Source organism: Eumetopias jubatus, unplaced genomic scaffold (genome assembly GCF_037043125.1).
Source record: "Eumetopias jubatus isolate StellerSeaLion01/CBP00866 unplaced genomic scaffold, mEumJub1_p1.0 scaffold_17, whole genome shotgun sequence".
Lineage (NCBI taxonomy): Eukaryota > Metazoa > Chordata > Mammalia > Carnivora > Otariidae > Eumetopias > Eumetopias jubatus.
This window is the reverse complement of record NW_028274823.1, coordinates 70,270,338-70,289,172: the sequence shown is the minus strand read 5'-3', so window position 1 is coordinate 70,289,172 and position 18,835 is coordinate 70,270,338. Positions and strand designations below refer to the sequence as shown.

Here is an 18,835-nt window from a genome sequence, read left to right as displayed (position 1 = left end):
ACTGACTTGATGAATAAAATATAAGGGTTTAGAGTGAACTCTGCATGTGCAGGTTTGAAGAGAATAAATAGTTCTTTGCATGTCAAAGATCCTTCCTGATAACCCAACCTGAGAAATCTCTGCTTCAGCCGCATCTGCTGCTGGGGAATGCTGAAAAAAATAGTGACTATAAAATGAAATGAAGCTTGGAGGTGAACCATATGAAATTCCGTGGATTGGGGGAGAAATCATCCACTATTACAATGGAGTCTAGGGAAGGAGGGGGAGAGGAGGTGGGGCGACCATGAAAAATCAACAGTGAACATTGAAAATGTGGATTTTCTCTTGGGAAGCTCCCTTCCCTGGGAAAGAAGAAAACATGAACAATGAAGCTTTGCCTGGAGAGCAATACTGTTCACATTTGCATGTTAAATGGATTGAGGCTCTCCTAGGCTCCCCCTGGGGAAGGCTGTCACAGGCAGCTCTAACATCTAATGGTCCCTTGCCCACACTTACTCTGGTTTGGAGCCCACAACCCCAAAGAGACCCTTGTATGCCATAGGTGCTCAATAAATATTTGTACTGAATTGTATTTAAAAGCTAGTTTCTTGAGTGACCCCCCCCAAAGGCTGTGTTCAGATATCTCCCTATGTACATCTTGAATTCTGTGTAATCTGTACAGTGAGATTTTAGGAAGAGGTAGTTTTCATCCAAAAGCCTTCTTTGCATTAATTTCAGTTTTATTGGCTGCCCCCTCCCACCTTTAGAAAAACAGGCCTGAATTATCCCCAGAGCTGCAGAAACAGCACTGGGAGTTTGAGACTTGGGGGCTTGGCAGGGTCAGCCTTGGTTTTAGCTGTGGTGACTTGCAAAGCCCTGGCTTGCCCTCCCCATGTTCTCTGGGTAGAGCAGAGACTCCTTACCCCTGGAGTACATGCAATGGGGGCCATGCTCTGAAGCTTCGTGCAACTCACTTACAGGATGCATGGCTCTTGAGGCATCCTCCGTCTTTACACACCTGTGGGCATATCTGTCCTGGCACCATCCACCCACTGCCCAGACCTCTATGTCCATATGTTTGGATTCTGGTAGCTTCTGATGAATAAATTTCTTTCCTTTTTGTTTGTTCAACATATGGTTATTGAAGGACTGCTTTATGTCAGGTGTTTCTCTAGGTGCTTAGGGATGCCGCAAGGACAAACTAGATAAAATTCTGCCTTTATGGAGCTTACATTCTGGTGGGGAAAGACAGGCCATGACAAACATGATCAGTAAGTAGATATTGCATTAGAAGGTGATGTGCTTTGGTTAAAAACGGAGCAGGATACGGAGGATCCGGAGTGAGTGGAGCGGGATCGAGATTGGAAAGGGGTGGTTGGGACAAGCCTCCAATAGAAGGGAGAGCCAATGGCATTTGCGGAAGGATAGCTGTGGGTTCCAAGGAAAAGGCAGGCATTGGCTTCGCAGGTACTGGTCTGACTTGGTTATCTGCACCAAGAGGGAGAATGGAGGGACAAGTAGTCTGGGTGCAAGGGCTGCTGGGGGGAAATTCAATCACTGATTTTTTTGGATATTGTTTATGCAAACTCTGAAACAAACCTTACAAATGGGGAGGAGGGTAAATGAAGAGAATGAACCTGACATAGATGACAGAAGGGAGCTCTGCCCAGATACCAAGGGGGTGGTAGGGGGAGGGTGGAGAGGAGGACAAGATGTGTGTGTATCAGGACATGGCAGAGTGTTCTGTGCCTCCCCATTGGTTGGGACCCAGGCTGGAGTCGCCCAGGGATGACCTCTGTGGCTGGGCTTGCGATAGGCCCTGGTCAGAGAGCCAAGAGGGAACTGTGCCCTAGAGAGGGGTGAGGACCCTCCCCTGGGAAGAAGGGTCTCTGTCTTCCCCTCCAAGAGGAACACAAGGGCACCCCACATTGATCTTGGAATGTAAGGGGATTTTGTCCATCTGTTTGGTTCATTGGTCGCATCTCAAGTGCCTAGGAAGGGGCCTGGGTCATAGTACAGGTTTGCTGGATAATTGTTGAGCGAGTAAATGGATTCATCAAGTACTCATGGGCTGCACTCTGGAATTCCACCCTTGCTGGGTATGGTAAGCTCACAGGGAGATGTGAGTGTTGCTCCTCCTGGCTCCTCTGAAACCCGGCTCAAGAAGCAGCATCTTCTTCCAGCAAGCCAACGTGTCTCCTGAGCTTTAGAGACGAAGACATAGAGCAAAGAGCTCTGAACTTGGCACCAGGGAGCCCAGGTTTACTGGCCACAGACTTGGCCAAATCACTCAACTTCTGTGAGCCCCTTCACCTGTGAGTCCCAAAGAAAGGTGTCCTGCCAGTCTTGCCTGCTTTGCAGGGTGCTTTTGAAGAGCACAGATGTGCATAAGGAAGCACTGGGGGACCAAACCACCATGCAGTGTAAGGCATTATTCTCTCTACTCTCACACTTGGAAAAAAAATAAAGACAAAGAAAAATACAAAGAATATCATAACAAATACAGAAGTACTCACCCCTCAGAATAACAGGTGCTAATCAGTTACATTTGCTTCATATCTCTCTGGAACAAACTCATGATGTATAAAGTTCCAGTCCCCTGTTATCCATTCCTTAATTTTATTCCTCTCTACCCTCCTCCTCCTCAGAGGCAACCACTATTATGAATTTGGTGTATATCACTTTATCCCAAGTCTTAAATATTTTTAATATACTATTTATGGGGATCACAACATATAAGCAACACATTATTATAAAGTCTTTTGAAAAAAAGTTTGCATAGGAGTGCCTGGTGGCTCAGTCGGTTGAGAGTTCGACTCTTTTTTTTTTTAATAAAGATTTTATTTATTTATTTGACAGAGAGAGACACAGCGAGAGAGGGAACACAAGCAGGGGGAGTGGGAGAGGGAGAAGCAGGCTTCCCGCGGAGCAGGGAGTCCGATGCGGGGCTCGATCCCAGGCGCTCCGAGAGTCTGACTCTTGATCTGTCTGGGCCGACTCCAAGCTCAGCCGGGAGTCTGCTTGAGATTCTCTCCTTCTCCATCTGCCCTTTTCCCCACTCTCTCTCTCTCTCAAATAAATACATAAATCTTTTTAAAAAATTAAAAAATAAAAAGTTTGCATAAATAATACTAAATTCCTGCACCCAATTCCGAGTGTGTCTGGAGGTTTCCTGCACCACCAAGCCATTCTCCAACACCATCTGGGTGTCCTAGAATTCATCTCGGCCCTGACACTGTTTATCTGGAGACAGCGTCAGCTTCCACAGGTTAAGGGTTCAGGCCCACAAGACTGCCCCCCTCCCCGACACACATCACAAGTCCAGGCTGTCCCCTGTACTTGTCACCAGCTATTGATCAGAGATGCCAACGAATCCCTCCATGGGTTCAATTAATTTGCTAGAGTGGCTCACAGAACTCAGAGAAACACTTTACTTGCTATAGCAATGGTTTATTACAAAAAGATATAACTCAGGAAGAGTCAGATGGAAGAGATGCACAGGGCAAGGTCAAGGGAAGGGCATGGAACTTCCCTGCGCTTTCTGAGCATGGCACTCTCCCGAAATCTCCATGTGTTCACCAACATGGAAGCTCTTCAAACCCAATCATTTTGGGCTTTCATGGGGGCTTCATTACATAGGTACAATTGATTAAACCATTGAACCCACAGGCAGGTCACTCCCTGATACAGGCTCTGTTTTGGGGTATGCCAAGGAGAAATGAAACATGAGGGACTGGTCCCAGCACTGGAGATTGTTTTCCCTTAAATTCAATTCCAAATCTTGGGCTTGCCCCGGAGTTACCCAACTAACTTGGGTCCTTGGGGGAAACAGATGGATGGGATTGATGTATATTTGGAATTTATTTGGACTCTGACCAAAAACTATCCCAGCTTAGACCTGGCTCTCAAGGAAAAGGGGTGTTGCCTTGCTCTCCCTCTGTCACCCTCCTGGCCATAGTGACAAGCAGGCTGAGAGGAGGAGTGGCCCCCAGGGATGAAGCATTCCGTGGTGCTTTTCCTGCTCACAGAGGGCTGGGTGCCCAGGTACCACCCAAGGGACCTATGTGCAGGGCCTCAACTTCCAAGAGCCCCATCCTCTGGCTTGCTCTCCCCAGTACATTCCAGAATCATGACATGTCTCTCAGAAAGGAAGGATTATTTTTGCCCATGGCATAAATAAATCCAGGAACCAGTTCCAGTAATCACAAGTACATGCCAGTTTTCAAGTGCACTCTTGACAAAAGCAGAAAGAAATCAGTATAGCCTGCCCAGAAAGGTCACTGGCGGTATGGAAGCCAGCAGGATTCTGGAGAAAGGAAGCAGGAAGGAGGGGCTAGATTTTCATTTAACATTATCAAGTTTTTCAAACAAACAGAAAGAGAGAGCAATTTAAAAAACAAATTTGAAGTTATTTTGCCCAATTTACTTCAGATCTTAAGAAATAAAAATAAAATGTCACCTGGGTGGCTCAGTCTATTAAGCATCCACCTTCGGCTTAGGTAATGATCCCAGGGACCTGGGATCCATCCCCACATCAGGCTCTCTCCTCAGCGGGGAGCTTGCTTTTCTCTCTCTCCCTCTGTGCTCTCTCTCTCTCTCTCTCGCTCTCTCACTCTCACTCTCTCTCAAATAAATAAAATCTTTAAAAAAATGAAAATAAAACATTAGTTCCACTAGAAACCTGACCATCCTCTATAATTCTCTCCCCAGAGGTCTTTGCTACCATCAGTTTGTGTTTGCCTTTCTCATGCTTCCTTTAATATTTTCATGATATATATATATATGCATCTATAAAAACAACTGTATGTGATATTCTTTTTTTAAGCTTTTTAAATTTTTCCTTTGATACATTTATTTTTAAATTAATTTTTTAAATTTAAATTTAATTAAATTTTAGCTAGCTAACATACAGTGCAATATTGGTTTCCGGAATAGAATGCAGTGATTCATCATTTACATACAACACCCAGTGCTCATCACAACAAGTGCCCTCTTTAATACCCATCCCCCATCTAGCCCTTCCCCACTCACCTGCCTCCATCAGCCCTGTTTGTTCTCCATTGTTAAGAGTCTCTTATGGTTTGTTTCCTTCTCTCCTTTTTTCTTTTCCCCCTTCCCATTTGTTCATTTGTTTTGTTTCTAAAATTCCACATGAGTGAGATCATATGGTATTTGTGATTCTCTAATTTATTTCATTTATCATAAAACACTCTAGCTCCATCCATGTCCTTTCAAATGGCAAGATTTCATTTTTTGATGGCTGAGTAATATTCCCTACATGATTTTCCACTGTATATATGATTTTGCAACTTGCTTTTTAAGACAAATTGTAGCAAAAAGAAAAAACACACGCAATTCACCCTCCCAATCATTTCCAAGTGTATAGTATTGTCAACCACATGAACCCCTCCTGTGTGACTGAATCTACACCCACCAAACACAACTCTCCACCTTCCCCTTTCCCAGCCCCTGGCAATTACCATTCTACATTTTAGAAAGTTGACTGCTTTGGATACCTCATATAAATGGAATCATCGAGTATTTTTGTGACTGCCTTAATTCACTTGCGTAATGTCCTCAAAGTTCATCCATGTTGTAGCACATGTGAAGTTCTTTCCTTTTATGGCTGAATGATATTCCATTGTATGTATGTGCTGCATTTTGTTTATCTATTAATCCATTCTTGGACATTTTTTTTCTCTCAACAGTTTATTTTTATTTTTATTTATTTAATTTTAATTTTTAATTTGAATATAGTTGACACTATTGTTACAAAAACATGGAATGCTTCACAAATTTGTGTGTCATCCTTGCTCAGGGGCCATGCTAATCTTCTCTGTATTGTTCCAATTTTTAGAATATGTGCTGCCAAAGCGAGCACCATTTATGGACATTTAAGTTGCCCCCACCTCTTGGCTGTCATGAACACTGCTGCCATGAACATGGGTATGCAAACATCTTTTTGAGATCCTTTTTAATTTTTTTTTATATACACACCCAGCAGTGGGATTGTTGGATCATATAATAATTCTATTTTGAATTTTTTCAGGAAACTCCGAACTGTTTTCCCTAGTGGCTGCACCATTTTACATTACCACCAACAGCACACAAACATTCCAATTTCTCCTCACCCTAGCTAACACTTGTTATTTTCTGCATTTTGGGTAGTGGCCATCCTGATGCGTGTGAGGTGATATCTCATTGTGGTTTTGGTTTACATTTCCCTGATGATTAGTGAGTTTGAGTATCTTTTCATGTGCTTGTTAGACCTTTGGAGAATTGTCTATTCAAATTCTTTACCCATTTTTAAATTGGGTTATTTGTTTTTTTTTTGTTATTGAGTTATAGGAGTTCTTTTTATATTCTGGATACTAACTTTTTATCAGATAAATGGTTTGCACATCTTTTCTCTATATGGTTGCCTTTTCACTCTGTTGATTTTTTGTTGCTGTTATTCACAGAAAATTTTAAGTTTGATGTGGTCCCATTTGTCTATTTTTGCTTTTGTTGCCTGTGCTTTTGGTGTTATATCTAAGAAATCCTTATTAAATCCAATGTCATTGAGCTTCCTCCCTGTTTTCTTCTAGGAGTTTTATAGTTTCAGGTCTTATATTTAGGTCTTTAATAAATTTTGAATTAATTTTTGTATATCGTGCACACAACTTGCTTTTTGAACTGATTTTGCCTTTGAGATTTATCCGTGTTAGTACAAGGAGTTCTAGCTCACCTACTGTCACTGCTGATGGAAAGTCTATGTAACATTCTCCATAAGTTGTTCACCCATTTTTCAACTTGTCACAAGTAGTATGGTGATGGACATTCTAAGTCTCCCACACACATGTGTAACAAGCAGAATCACTGGATCCAAGGGCATACGAGCACACCTCTTCCATATTAACAGACATCTCTCAGTTGTCATACAAAGGGATCGTATGAACAGACGGCGCTGCTTCTCTTCCCTGCAGGCACCTGCACCCTCCTGCATTGATGATGTGCCTCATGATGCTAATTTCTATTTTCCTGATTGCTAAATAAAATTTGAGGCATATAGTTTATTAACTTGTTTCATGTTTTCCTACTCCCCGGAGCAGTTAGAGCAGGTAATTATCATAATGATAAAACTCAGGAAGTAACACTAAGTTACTCCATGGAACGCTCTTTTGTCTCCTGCCCCCGCAATTTCAACTCGATGATAATAACCCATTATAGTAGTTTGGGGCAAAGGGGAGAGAATAAAGCCAGTCAGCAAAACCCATGCCTATCTCAAAGAGATAAACTAAAGAAGAAATAGATGCCTGGTTTGGATTATGGGTCTTAGGCAGGACAAGAACTGCCCTATACTTAGATATCTGGGCCACGCTGTCCTCACTTGTTCCTGGGACTCCCTAAATAATGATACACTGTAAATGAGAGGTAAATGACATTTCTCAAATCCAGATTAATATTGAGATGGGCTGATCTGAATTAGTGATGGCTGAGTTGTGAACCATCAAAACTTCAAGTTACTAAGTTTTTAAGGGCATATAACAAAACAAGGGCAAGTAGGCTTGCTTTAGCAACCCCCATGAGAATCACCTGTCTGGTCTAGCCCTCCAGGGTGGGGGTAGGAAGAGGTGGGCACCCAAGGCCCAAAGCCACACTATAAATGCAAAAGTAGTTTGTCTATTTGGGGTTGCAAAAACACCAGGTAGTCTCCAATATCAGAATGACGCCCTGAGAAAAGGCTCTGCCAGAGGACAGGATTCAGGTGATAAAATAATAAGAAAAGATGCTGATCTGGTACATTTGGAAGTTGTCACTCCTGTGTTCATGACAAAGAAAAAGCTGAACAAACTAAAAATCAACAACTCTTCTTAGATCTATTAGAGAACTAAAGTCATAAGCTAATCACCTGCCTCCCAAACTGGGGAGACAGACAGGCAGATAGAATCACAGCTTATTGGCAGAGGATCACAACTTACTGGAACAGTAGCTTAGAAACAGAAATCTTGGTGGGAACGAGTTATTGGTGTAGGAAAAGCCAAACTTTAATTGATGAATTGCTAGAAACTCCAGTCTGAGACTTGGACAAGTCTGAAAGTTAAAAACTCCTGGGGGAACTCAGGATTTGGAAGGGGTCCCCCTTTTTGTGAGTTTTACTTCCATGAGTCCTATCAGGTTCTTACAGCAAAGATTAGAGAAAAATCCCTTGGGCTTCTGGTAGGAGGAGGGGAGAAGTAACCATTCTGAAATATGCCAGAGCATTCTGTCCTTCTTAATAAGGTCTGCCCTCAAGAGAAACTACTAACCTACTGGGGCCTAACCAACTTGGAGGAGAGAAAACATTCAACTCCAGCCCCCTCTAGCCATCCTATTCCATGCAAGTTGCAGGGGTAGGGGGACAACTGAGAAGCTCTTGTGAAGATCACAGTCCAGGGCTCAGGCTTATTAAAAGACTGAGACCTAATCATAAAACCATAGACCTCTCCCCTCTCCTACACCTCACCAGCACATCAGTAATGCTCCTGTATAATATCTGGGGAATACAACAGCAGGACTGTCATGTGTCTGACCTTGTTTAAGAAGACTTTAAGAAACTGAAGCATGAACATACAGGAGAGACAAAAACAAGGACACCAGAGGCAATTTTAGCTTGTGACACCTACGGCGATAGTAAACACTAAACACAGCCTAACTCCCAGACAAACAAACATAAAACCTCACACTAAAGGCCTATTTACTTCAGTCCCTTTTACTTAGTACATCCTGTCTGGTTTTCACCAAAAAATTACAAGCCTTACTGAAAGACTAAACGCACGGTTTGAAAAAACAGAGCAAGCATTAGAAACACAATCAGGTATGGCAGAGATGGAATTATCAGGTCAGAAATTTAAAGCAACTATGATTAATATGCTAAGGTCCCTAACAGAAAAAGTAGATATCATGCAAGAACAGATGGGTAATGTAAGCAGAGAGATGGAAATCCTAAGAAATAATCAAAATGAATTCTATAAATAAAAACCACTCTAACAGAAATGGAAAATGCCTTTGAGGGGCTCATCAATAGACTGGACATGGCCAAGGAAAGAATCAGTGAACTTGAAGAAATGTCAGTAGAAATTCCTAAACTGAAATGCAAAGATAAAAAAATAAAAGTGATGGAACAGTCCAAGCACTGTAAGACAATTACAAAAGGTGTAATATACATGTAATGGGAATACAAGAAGGAAAAAAGAGATAAAGAACAGAAGAAATATTTGAAGTAATAATGACTGAGAATTTTCCAAAATTAACAATAGACACCAAACCATAGATCCAGGATGCTCAGAAAACACTAAGAAGGATAAATACTGAAAAATCTATACCTAGGTGTATATTCGAATTGCAGAAAATCAAAGGCAAAGAGAAAATCTTGAAAGAAGCCAGAGAATAAAACACCTTACCTATGGAAGAATAAGAATTAGAATCACATATGTCTTCTCTTCAAAAACTGTGCAAGCAAGGAGAGAGTGGAATGAATTATTTAGTGTTGAAATTAAAAAATCACCAACCTAGAGTTTTGTATCTAGTGAAATTGTCCTTTAATAGTGAAGGAGAAATAAAGATTTTCTCAGGCGGACAAAAATTGAGGGAATTTGTTGCCATTAGATCACCTGACAAGAAGTATTAAAAGTTCTTTAAAGAGAAGGAAAATGATGTGGATCACAAACTTGGATCTACATAAGGAAGAGCATTAAAGAAGGAATAAATGAAAGTTGAGTAAAACCTTTTATTTTTCTTATTCTTACTTGATTTAACAGAAACAGCTCAAAACAATGACAATGCATTTGGTGATTGTAGTTTATGGATAATTGAAGTCAATGACATCAATGTTATAAGAAACAGGAGAGAAAAATTGGGAATACTCTGTTACAAGGAATATGTAATACTCATGAAACAGTATAGTGTTATTTGTAAGTGGACTTAGATGAGTTGTAAATGTATACTGTAAACTCTAGGGCAACCACTAAAAAAGGTTTCATAAAAGATTATAATTGATGTATTAGGCAGGGTTCTCCAAGAAATAGGGTGTGTGTCTAAATAAGGACTTGGCTTATGCAAGACTGAGAAGTCCCAAGATCTGCAATCTGGAGAGCCAGGAGAGCCAGTCGTACAGCTCCAGTATGAGTCTGAAAGCATGAGAATCAGGAAAGCCAACTGTGTAAGTTCCAGTCCAGGTACAAAGGCAGGAGACCGATGTCCCAGCTCAACATCATCAGGTAGGCAGAGAGAATTCTCTCTGGTCCAGTCTTTTGTTCTATTCAGGCCTTTAACAGATTGGATTAAGCCTGCCCACATTGCGGAAGACAATCTGCTTTACTCCATCCACTGATTTAAATGCTAATTTCATCCAGAAACACCCTCATAGACACACCTATAATTTTCTTTTAGGAAATATCTGGGCACCCCAAGACCCAGTCAAGTCAACACATAAGACTGACCATCACAATTGATATGCTAAGAGAGAAGAGAAAGTGGAATCATATAAAATGCTCAGTTAAAACCAGAGAGGGGAAAAAAGAAGACAAAAACAAACAAATAAAAAACAAGAGCAATAGCTAGAAAATGTAACAAATATGGAAGATATTAATCTACCTATATCAATAATAAAAATTGACTTTAAATGTCAATTGTCTGAATATAACAATTAAAAGACAGGCTGTCAGAGTAGGTTAAAAAAACAAAAGACCCTGGGGCACCTGGGTAACTCAGTCAGTTAAGCATCTGCCTTTGGCTCAGGTCATGATCTTGGGATCCTGGGATTGAGCCCCAAGTCGGGCTGGGTGTCTGCTCCCCCATCTTCCTCTGCCCCTCCCCCTGCTTGTGCTCTCTCTCTCTCTCTCATAAATAAATTTAAAAAAAAATTTTTTTAAAGACCCAATCATATGTTGTTTACAAGAAACCCACTTTAAAGAAAAGACAAGATTAAAAGTAAATGGGTGCAGAAAGATACATCATACTAACACTAATCAAAAGAGTGCTGGAAGCACTATGTTAATTTCAAACAAAGGAAACTTCAGAGCAAGGAAAGTTATCAGAGCTAAAGAGAGGTGTAGATAATGATAAAAGGATCAGTTCTCCAAGAAGACATAATAATTCTTAATGTGTATGCACTTAACAACAGAGCATCAAAATATGAGACAAAAATTGTTAGAAAAGCAAGGAGAAATAGATAAATGCGGTATTACATTTGGAAGCTTCAACACCCCTTTATCACAAATGGACAGATCCAGCAGGCAGAACATCAGTAGGATATAGTTGAACTAAACAACACCATTAACTGTATTTAATTGACATTTACAGACTACTTTAGCCAACAACAGCAGAATACACATTCTCTGCAAGTTCACACAGACCATTTGCCAAAATAGACCACATTCTGGGTCATAAAACAAACAATAAATTTAAAAGAATAGAAATCATACAAAATTTTCTTTCAGATAATAATAGAATTAAACCAGAGATCACTGATAGAAAGATCATGAGAAAATCCCAACACAGTTGGAGATTAAACAACATACTTCCAAATAACACAGGAGTCACACACATACACACACACACACACACACACACAAGTCTCAGGAGAAATTTAAAGATATTTTTGAACTAAATGAAAATGAAAATACAACCTATCAAAATTTGTGGAATACAGTGAAAGCAGTGCTTACAGGGAAATCTATTGCACTGAATGAATTGAATGTATTATTAAAGAAAAAAGATCCAAAATCAATTATCTAGGCTTCTACTTTGGGAAACAAAAAAAGAAGAGCAAATTAAATCCCAGTAAGCAGAAGAAAAGAAATAATAAAAAATAGAACAGAAATCAAGGAAATTTAAAATAAGAGATTAATCAAGAAAAGCAATGAAACCAAAGCTGGTCCTTTGAAGAGAGCAATATAATTAATGAACCTCTAGTCAGGTTAACTAAGAAAAAAAGAGAGAAAACACAAATTACTAAAATCAGAAATGAAAGAGGGGCCAGCACTACTGATCCCATGGACATTAAAAGGATAATAAAGGAATACTATGAACAAGTCTATGCCCACAAATTTGATAACTTAGAATGAAATGGATTAATTCCTTGAAAGCTGCAACTTACTGAAATGCACACAAAACTCACAGAAGGAGAAATATATACCCTGAATAGGTCCATATCTGTTAAAGAAAATTGAACCAATACTTAATCACCTTCTAGAACAGAAAGCACCAGCCCCGTTGGGTTCACTGGTAAATTTTACCAAACATTAAAGAAGAAACTATACCAGTGCTTTATAATCTTTTCTAGAAAATAGAAGCAGAAGGAACACTTCCTAACTAATTCTATGAGGTCAACATTACCCTAATACCAAAACCAAAAAAAGATGTTACAAGAAAGGAAAACTACAGATCAATATCTCTTATGAACACAGGTGCAAACATCCTCAACAAATTAGCAAAATTGTATCCAACAATGAATAAATAGAATTATACACCATGACAAAATGGGATTTATTCCAGGTATGCAAGGCTAGTTCAACACTGAAAACCAATTAGCGTAATCTTAGTCTGCTCAGGCAGACTCACAATACCACAGAACGGGTGGCTTAGGCTACAGAAATTTATTTTCTCACAGTTATGGGGGCTGAAAGTCCAAGATCAAGATGTTGGCAAGTTTGATTTCTCCTAAGGCCCTTCTCCTTGGCTTTCAGATGTCTGCCTTCTCTCTGTATCTTCACATAGCCTTTCCTCTGGGTGCACATCCTTGTTATCTCTGCCCCTGTGTCTTAACCTCTCCTTATCCTAACCTCTTCACAAATAGATCAGCGGAACAGTCAGATTGGACTAGGGTGCATTTTAACTTAATTACCTCTTTTAAATGCCCCATCTTTAAATATAGGCACATTCTAAGGTACTAGCAGTTAGGGCTTCAACATGTGAATTTTAGGGAGGACACAATTCAGTCCATAAAAGGGAGATTGAACATTTTCAAGATGTCAATTCTTTACAATTTGGTCTATATATCCAATGTAATCAATCAAAATCCCAGCAAGTTATTTTGTGGATATAGAAAAACTGATCTAAAGTTTATATGGAGAGGGGGTACCTGGGTGGCTCAGTCATTAAATGTCTGCCTTTGGCTTGGGTCATGATCCCAGGGTCCTGGGATCAAGCCCTGCATTGGGCTCCCTGCTCAGCAGGAAACCTGCTTCTCCCTCTCCCACTCCTCCTGCTTGTGTTCCCTCTCTCACTGTCTCTGTCTGTCAAATACATAAATAAATAAAATCTTTTAAAAAAATAAAGTTTATATGGAGAGGTAAAAAATCCAGAATAGCTAACACAATATTGAAGGAGAATAACAAAGTCAGAGGACTGACACTACCCAACTTCAAGACTTACTACTATAAACTATAATAATCAAGACAATATGGTATTGGTGAAGGAATAGGCAAATAGATCAATGGAGCAGAAAAGAGAGCTCAGGAAAAGATCCACAGAAATATAGTCAACTGATCTTTGACAGAAGATCAAAGGCAATTGAACGGAAAAATGATAGTCTTTTCACATAGTAGTGCTAAGAACAATTGGGTATCCAAATGCAAAAATATGAATCTAGACATAGATCTTACATCTTTCATAAAAACAAACTCAAAATGGATTATGAATCTAAGTGTAAAATGCATAAAAGTCCGAGAGGATAACACAAGAGAAAATCTAGGTGACTTTGGATTTGGTGATGATTCTTTAGATATAAGACCAAAAGTATGATCCATGAGAAAAAAATGATAGCTGAGGTTTATTAAAATTAAAAACTTCTGCTCTATGAGAAACACTATGAAGAGAATGAAAAGATAAGCCACAGACTAGGGAAAAAAATCTTTGCAAAACACACATCTGATAAAGATCTGGCATTCAAATATGCAAAGAACTTCTAAAAGCCAATGTAAGTAACAGACAACCTGATTAAAAAATGGGCAAAAGACCTGAACAGATGCCTAACCAAAGAAGATATACAGATGGCAAATCAGCATATGAAAGATGCTCCCCATCACATGTCATTAGGGAATTGCAAATTAAAACAATGAGATACCACTACACATCTATTAGAATGGCCAAAATCCAAAACACCAACAACACCAAATGCTAGCAAGGATGGAGAGCAACAGGAACTCTCATTCATTGCGGGTGGGAATGAAAAATGGTACAGCCATTTTGGAACACAGTTTGGTAGTTTCTCACAAAACTACATATACTTTTACTATATGATTCAGCAGTCTTACTCTTTGGTATTCACCCAAAGGAGTTGAAAACTTATGTCCACACAAAAACCTGCACACAAATGTTTATACATTTATTATACAAATGTTTATTCATAATTGCCAAAACTTGGAAGCAACCAAGATGTCTTTTGGTAGGTAAATAGATAAATAAACTGTGGCACATCAAGACAATGGAATATTATTCAGGCCCAAAAAGAAATGAACTATCAAGGGGTAACTGGGTGGCTCAGTCGGTTAAGCATCTGCCTTTGTCTCAGGTCATGATCCCCGGGTCCTGGGATGGAGCCTGGCTCAGGCTCCCCACTCAGCTGGGAGGCTGCTTCTCCCTCTCCCTCTGCCCCTCCCCACCCCCACTTGTGCTCTCTCTCTCTCTCAAATAAATAAAATCTTAAAAAAAAAAAAGAAATGAGCTATCAAGTCATGAAAAGACATGGAAGAAACTTCAATTCATTTTACTAAGTGAAAGAAGCCAATTTGAAAAGGCTTCACTGATATTGTATGATTCCGACTATATGGCATTCTGGAAAAGGCAAAACTATAGCGATAGTAAGATCAATGGTTGCCAGGGGTTGGTAGAGTAGAGAGGGATGGACAGGTGGAGCACAGAGGATTTTTAGGGCAGCAAAGTACTCTGTATGATGGTGGATACATGACATTATACTATTTTCCCTCTACTCATAACACTTCTGATACCAAATGTGTGGGGTTTTCCCACATTAACCAATTCCCATCTCCGGACACCAACTAGATGCCCTACAATTCAATTCTGACATTCCTGGGAGTTGGTGCAGACTCCACAAGACCCAGACAATGTAAAACACAAAGAGTGATTGTTAAAAATGTATCAATATTGGCTCACCAATTGTAATGAATGTATTACACTAATGCACAATGTTAACAATAAAGGATACTTGGCCCAGAGCGGGTAAGGCTGAGGAAGTAAATGGGAACTCTCTATTTTCTGATAATTTTTCTGTAAACTTAAACCTGCCCTAAAAATTAAAGTTTATTAATTTAAAAAATAGAAAAGCAGGTGCTTTGAAGTCAAAGCGATGACTAAATCAGAATGGTGAGGCAGATGGGAAGAGAGAAATGACACAGGTATTGAAATGGAACACACAGAGAAGGCCTGAGGAATGGGCATGTTGATAGCCAAGGAGTCGGTAACTCATTTTGACAATATCTGCGCTCTGCCTGATCAGAGAAGAGCCTTTCGGTGGGAGACCACCGGACCACAAAACCATTAACTCTACAGGTAAGAAAGCTGAAGAACCTACGAAAGTGTTTTGTCTTTTAATTAAGTAAACCTTAACCTGTAGTATAATTTGTCCCAGTACTTTTTTTCCAAATTTTATTTATTTACCTTAGAGAGAGAGAGAAAGAGCATGTGAGGGGGGGGGACAAAGGGAAAGGGAGAGGAGCAGAGTCCCTGCTGAGCCGGGAGCCTAGGTGGGGCTTGATCCCATAACCCCAAGATCATGACCTGAGCCGAAATCAAGAGCTGGACAGTCACCTGACTGTGCTACCCAGGAGCCCCGGTCCTATTACTTCTTTAGCAAAACTTGTCTTTCGTAGATAATTCAAAAGTAAATTAAATCCAAGCCCCTTAGGGATTCTAGGTTGGGTCCAGATGAGTGAAGTTTCCTATGTTACCATTTTATTCTGAATTGTCCCTTTCTGTAGTGATGAAGTAGTGTCATGTTTCTGGGTATTGTGGAGGATAGTAGAAGAACAAATACAAGCTCCACCAGCCATTGGGCATCATGTTGGAGTTTTATAGAGATAAGCTAAGATTGGTTTTCATCATTCTTGAAACCCCGCCTCTTACCTCATTGTGCAATATGGAGAAAGAATGTCATTGCCCAGTCTCTGCCATGACTGGCTGAAAACAAGTAGGCAAACTGTTTAGCCAATACACTGGGCCTCAGTGGTCATCTGTGTTTGCTGCTAAAGCCTTATATCCATAGGGCTTAAGACCCTTTAATGACCTCATAATGAACGCAAATAAAGACCACCTGTGAGCTCAACACCTGGTCACTTTCTCTTAACTTTGGAACCATATCTACCTGCCCATGGGCCAGCTCCTTTTGGATGTCCACAGGTGCTCAAACAAAATGTGTCCAGCACCGAAGCTGGCTCTTCCTCCTGTGATCTGAGATCCCCCTGACTGAGAATGCTACCAATTGTCCTCCAGGTGCATAAGCCAAAAACATCATCTCTTTCTCTACTCTTCCTTACCCTTCCATACCCATGTGTCCTATAGACCCCCCATTCCTTTTCCCCCTTTTATAACTACTTCAGTACAGACCACCCTTATTTGTCATTTGGAGGACACTTCCCTTTGTTAGTTGTTTTCTTTTCTTTTTCTTTAGGATTTATTTATTTATTTATGAGAGACCAAGCACAAGCAGGGGGAGGGGCAGAGGGAGAGGGAGAGGGAGAGAGAATCCACAAGCAGACTCCCAGCTGAGTGTGGAGCCCCACATGGGGCGCGATTACAGGACCCCAAGACTATTACTTGACCTGAAACCAAGAGTCAGCCACTCAACTGACCAAGCTACCCAGGCACCCCTGTTAGTTGTTTTCAAAGAATCCTGTTCTTCTCCATTAGAAAAGTTACCTGTGTAATTACACACCCATTGTGGTGGCTGATTTTCTGATTCCCCTTTTTGACCATAATCTCCATGAAAGCAGGACGCTTTCTTTCTTCTCCCGATTTTATTTCCAGTATCTCTACAGAGCCTGGTGCACAGTAGATCCTTCATAAACATTTGTAGAATTAGTGGGTAATTGAAACCGCTCCCTAATGGTCTCTTGCTTTTGTCCGTCTCCCCATTGCAGCAAGAACACATATCTGATCATGATGTCATTTTCCTGATGAAAACTTTGCAATAGCTTCTCATCGCTCTCAGATAAAAGTCAGTGCTTGACAAGGCTTCTGACGTCAATTTCCACCATTGCCCCTAAGGGCTGGGAGCCATTCTCATCGTTTAGATCCTTCCTCCATCTCCTTTCAGGCCTCCACATTTGTTGTTCCTTCTGCCTGAATACTTGCTCTTCCATCCCCTTTTGTTTGACCTGCTCATTATTCCTTATTTCGACTTGGATGTCACGCCTGCCGAGATATCTTCCCTGACCCCCTCCATCACACTAGTGCTCTACACACCAGTGTATTTTCTCTGTCACTTTACTCATCTGACCATATCTTACTGGCATACTTAATTGCCTGTCTTCTTTATAATATATGAATCACCTAAGAGCAGATACCTGTCCTATTCATTGGACTTATCACAGCTCCTGGCTTGGGGTAGACTCAGTCAATCCTTGTTGAATGAATGAATCAATGAATAACCAAAGGGCAAAAGAATACTGACTAATACTTCTAGGCTCTAAAAATGGGATGGGAGATAGAGTTCATCTAAGACTTATTTAGTGAGCATGCATTAAGGACATGCTCTGTGCTAGTGTCATGGAGACGGACACAGAGAGCAACTTTTGTAACAGATGGGGTGGTGAGCACCCTCAGAGCACAGGAGCCACCCCCACTGGTGTCTGCAGGAGAGACCCTGCTCCACTTGCCTCCCAGAGACAGACAAGGAAGACCTGGGTGCTTTCCACCTCTCCTGCTATTTCACCCACAGATTTTGTCCCTTCATGCTAGACCCATTGAATTTTTTCTCTCACTATCTGTGATGGAAAATCAGTCAGAAAATCATGGGATGTAGAGAAACTTGAAAGTCATCTAATTAGTCTCCTACTTTCAGGGAAGACTACTCTTTGTTTAAATGCAATTAGACAAAATTCCGTAGCCGCTTTCAGCAACAGTCTGGAATTTCGCACACCTTGATGCCAAGCTTTTTTTCTTATAGGTAATCTCAGTCTCTCCTGCTATAATTTGAGCTCATTTCTTCTTCTCTGCACCCAGCTTGTGACCCACCCAATCGCTGTTTATGTCATTCTCTGCCTGGAGTGCCTCCCTCTCTCCCCTTGGCTCTACCTAATTGTTGCGGTCCCTGCACACCAGCTCCCTCTGAGTGTGGTCCAAGGACTTCTCAAATCTAACTTGCCTTGGGGGTGATAAAAGGAATGAATTAGATTTCCATTTGTCAATATTGATTGAACTCCAAAACACAGTGCTGAATAAAGAAAATTTGAGAATGAAGCATACACACATTATTTATGTAAATCAAATACTATATAAAATATGTGTAAAATACTACACATTTATGGAGGTGAACACACACACACACACACAAATCAAGAGTGGGAGGAGGGCTGGGAAGATGCAGTAATAATATGAGATTGTGTTATGGGAAGGTGGGACCAGAAGCAAAGATAAAAGGACCCAAAGAAGAAGTAAATGTCTGCATGTATCAGACACCTGTGGCACACTGTGCAGCCAACTAAGGAGATGGTAACTTGAATTTGTTCAAATTCAGCCCCCAAAAGGAAAAGCACCAACTCAAGTTGCATTACATGTAGGGGTGGCTCTGAGGTGGACAGAATGCAGAGTTGGGGGAAACGAGAGGATGAGTAAGGGGAAGGCCTTCGAGTGGAAGGCGCCCAGCGAGGGGTGAGCA

The 18,835-nt window shown here is 40.7% G+C and overlaps 1 non-coding gene across 1 annotated transcript; it reads right to left on the bottom strand.

Moving 5' to 3' along the window:
• Positions 1-5,752: 5,752 nt before the first annotated feature.
• On the bottom strand, positions 5,753-5,860 carry LOC114210375 (U6 spliceosomal RNA). The gene has a single exon (XR_003609515.2). It is a non-coding gene; the product is annotated as a U6 spliceosomal RNA (small nuclear RNA).
• Between the last annotated feature and the right edge of the window lie 12,975 nt (positions 5,861-18,835).